Source organism: Trachinotus anak, unplaced genomic scaffold, assembly GCF_046630095.1.
Source record: "Trachinotus anak isolate AG129_WGS33_773 ecotype Australia unplaced genomic scaffold, CSIRO_AGI_Tana_v1 ptg000014l, whole genome shotgun sequence".
In the NCBI taxonomy this organism is placed as follows: Eukaryota; Metazoa; Chordata; class Actinopteri; order Carangiformes; family Carangidae; genus Trachinotus; species Trachinotus anak.
The window spans coordinates 3,719,647-3,723,969 of record NW_027273865.1 but is presented as its reverse complement, the minus strand read 5'-3'; positions in this window follow the sequence as shown (position 1 = coordinate 3,723,969).

Below are 4,323 nucleotides of genomic sequence, written 5' to 3'. Positions count from 1 at the left end.
GATGGACATTGGGGTGGTGACCTGCAGTTGACCTAGCGGTCCGCCGGACCGCATTTCCTCCACCAACAGGGAGAGAAGAGGTACCTGGGGCCACCGGAATGGGTTCCACCGAGGCAGATGGCATGGAGGAGACTGGGTCCAGCAGTGGAACCAGCAATCGAGGGGTGGTTTGGGTCACAGCTTCGACCCGGACAGAAGTAGGCAATGGGTTCTCGGGCCTCAAGACCAACCAATCACCATCACATGATAGTTCGTCTTCTGACTGAGGCTGCTCAGGAGGAGATGGAGAAGGGACACCAGCGTAACCTGGGGGGTTGACGCCTACCACAGCCTTCAGCAGAGAACGATGGACCTGTTTGGCTCTGGTCGGATCATCCCTCGGAGCAATGGTGTAGACTGACCCCCCTTCCCTTGGGGCCCTCAGAACAAAATACATGACCGAGACCCACTGATCTTGGATTTTGTGCCTTCCCCGTACACCAAGGTCCCGCAACCATACCAACTGGCCCTCATTCAGAGGAACTTCACGGACATGTTGGTCATGGTTGTTCTTATGGCGCTCTGCCGCAGCCTTCAACCGATCCCGGGCTCCCTCGAAAGCCATTTGCAAGCGGGTTTGATGTTCCTCGACCCACTCATGGACATTGCCACTCACAGGATCCTGTACGCGCCCTAGAAGGAAATCAACAGGGAGTCTCGGTTCCTGGCCAAACATCAACAGAAAGGGAGACTCGCCGGTTACCTGATGCGGGGTGGTGTTGTAGGCATACAGGACCTGGGGAAGGCAGGAACTCCAATCACGCTTTCGAGACACAGGCAGTGTGCGCAAAAGGTCGTGAAGGGTTCTACTGAATCGCTCGCATTGCCCATTCCCTGAGGGATGGTATGGTGTGGTGCGAGACTTCTCAATACCATACAACACACACAACTGCTGAATGAGGGAGCCCTCAAAACACCGTCCCTGGTCTGAGTGTATGCGAGCAGGGACACCAAATTTAGAGAACCCTCTGGCAACCAACACCTGAGCTACAGTGGCCGCCCGCTGATCACGGGTAGGGACGGCCCATGTGTACTTGCTGAAGACATCAGTCATTACAAGAACGTTTTCCAGACCATTATGGCTGGGCTCCAGGACCGTAAAATCCATAGCAAGGATCTCATTAGGCCGAGAAGCCAACAAGTGTCCCATGGGGCTGCAGGCAGCTGGTCGACTCACCTTGGCCACCTGGCACCTTTCGCAGGCCTGGCACCACTGTGCCACATCAACAGACATGCCAGGCCAATAACACCGCTGGCGCAAGAGCTCTCGACCTCCTGATGACCGTGCCCCTGGTGAACCTCGGTGAGCACATCTGTTTTTAATGCCGCAGGCAACAACAACTGGAGGACAGGCTCGCCCCCATCTGGTCGGAAAACCTGGCGATACAAGAGACCATCCCTCTCAACCAACCGGTCCCACTGCTGTAGTAACACCAAGGCTGACCGAGACAGTTGTTTCCGCTCATCTTTACTGGGACGCTGTTTACGTGCCCAGAAAACCAAGGCTTCCTGAATGACAGGATCGGTGTGCTGAAGCGTGGCGATGTCAGATGGGGGGTGATGGGGCAAGGCTGCCACAGTGGCTTGAGTTGCATTTACCTTGTCGACCTGCAAAGCCTGCTGCAAGGGCAGAGGGAGCACTGTGCCATGGACCATGGTTTGCATGTCCTGTGTCCCTGGAGGATGCTGGCGAGAAAGGGCATCCGCATTCTTATTATTTTGGCCAGAACGGTACTTAAGTTCGAAATCAAAGGACGCAAGCTGGGCTGCCCAGCGCTGTTCGGTGGCCCCAAGCTTGGCAGACGACAGGTGACTCAATGGGTTGTTATCGGTATAAACAACACATTTGTGGCCCAACAGGTACCCTCAAAACTTCTCAGTCATTGCCCACTTGAGCGCCAAAAACTCCAACTTCATGGAGCTGTAATTCCGCATGTTGCGCTCAGTGGGCCTCAGACCACGGCTGGCATAGGCTATGGGCCGAACCCTTCCATCTTGTTCCTGCGACAGCACAGCTCCAAGACCACCATAGCTGGCGTCCACCTCCAGAATGAATGGAAGGGTGAAGTCAGCATACGCCAGAACAGGTGCAGAAACAAGGCGACCTTTCAGTGCTTCAAAGCTATGACAACACTCCTCTGTCCAACGACCAGTGACAGTTTGATCTACCCGCTTGGACTTGAGACCAGCCAGCTCTGCCACCAGCTTGTGAAGGGGTGCAGCCAGCTTTGCAAACCCCTCCACAAAGCGGCGGTAGTAGCTGGCGAAACCAAGGAATGAACGCAGCTTGTTGGAGAAGGCCAGCTGGCAACGGCCTCGATCTTGCTGGGGTCTGTGGAGACACCCTGATCAGAAATGACATGTCCCAAATAGCGCACTTCCTGCTGGAAGAAGGCACACTCTTCGAGTTTCATCTTCAGCCCTTCGTGCTGCAAATGCCCCAGCACCACACCCAACCTCTCCAGATGTTGCTCAATAGTAGAGGAGAAGACCACAATGTCATCCAAGTAGAGCAGCAGGGATTGGCACTGCTGGTCACCGAAAATCCGCTGCATCAACCGCTGGAAGGTGCTGGGGGCATTGCATAGCCCAAAGGGCATCCGGTTCCACTCAAAAAGGCCAAAGGAGGTACAAAAGGCGGTTTTGGGACGATCTAGCCAGGTCCATGGTGGAAAACCAATGTGCTCCGGTCAGGGCATCTAAAGACTCATCAATGCGTGGCAAGGGAAAGGCATCCTTCCTGGTTTTACCATTCAGGAGCCTGTAGTCAACACACATACGAAGGCTGCCGTCCTTCTTTTTGACCAGCACAACTGGAGAGGCATAGGGACTGCTGCTCTCCCGAATTACTTGCGCACCAAGCAATTGATTAATGTGGTCTTTGACAAGCTCATACTCCGATGGAGGAATTCGGCGATACCGCTGTCGAACAGGAATGTCATCCAGGAGCGGGATCTCATGGGAAATCAGGTCAGTGCAACCTAGGTCCCCGTCATGGGCGGAAAAGATGGAGCTAAACTGACTCAGGAGAGCTCTCACCTTAACCTGTGCTTCCGCAGGCAAATGACCCAACTCCAAGGCTGCTATCTGATCCTGCACTGGTGAAGAAACAGACTGAGAGAACATGGTAGCCACCACAGGTGGCTCCTCAGTAACACCAGCAGGCAAACTCACTACACGTACCTCCTCTAAGGTCCCGACCATGGCATGGGGATAGAGCAACACATCTGAGGAACCCACATTCACGATGGGAATGTAGGTGGTGCCCTGTACCACTGACACCAGAGCAGGAGAGGCAAGCAGCCCGGCAGGCAGGCCAGACTCTGGAGGCTCAAACAGTGCTGTAGTGCCAGCATACTGCTCTGAGCACGTGGCCGCGACCATCTTCATCACACTACCTGGGATAAGACAACCCTTCTTACCACGAACCTTGACCTTCCCAGCCCGCTGGTCAACTGAGACACTGGCTTCATGGCATTTCTGGAAGGCCTGTGTGACGACCTTGGGGCCCTCAGATACCACTGGCAGGTCAAACAAGGCTAAGCCATGCTGCCCAACGAGTTCTCCATAGCACCTGCGGATAATATTCATCCCTAGAACACCAGGGACCTGTGAAGACACACCGCCAGGGGGGTCCTTGACCACCAGAATCCCACAGGCTGACAACAGTTTACCACAGAGCTTCACATCCAACTCTAAATAGCCAACATAAGGTATGGCAAGACCATTAGCTGCTCTGAGCTGCAGCCAGTTACAGGATTTTAGCCGCTCTTGGCCCCAGGTCTCACACTGCTGGCGGAAAAGAGACTCAGTGATGGTTGACACCATAGACCCGGTATCTACCAGGCAAGAGACCGCAACCCCCCCCATGTCACCTGTGCCTGAACCCGAGCTAGGAATTGCCCCCTCCGACTGTGGCTCTGCAGTTCGGCGGGTGCTAGTTTCCCGGCCGCTGGGCGGAGTGGGACGGCCTACTTGGCTGAGAGGCCGGGAAGGAAGGCTGAGTATGGGTAGGAACGCGGACTCCATCACACTCTCTGGCGATGTGACCTGGTTGCTGACATCTCCTACAGATGATGGGACCATGAGAAGCTGTTCGGCTAGGTTGCTGGGAACCCTGTAGACGGGAAATGCTCTGAGTCAGTTGATTCAACTGCTCCTGTTGCAACTTCAGCATTTCCTTCATCTCAAGCAGCTCGGAGGATTGCAGGGAACCAACACTCATCTGACGACTGCCTTGGACCACACACTGAGCACTGAAGACAGAAGGGACAGAATGACTAC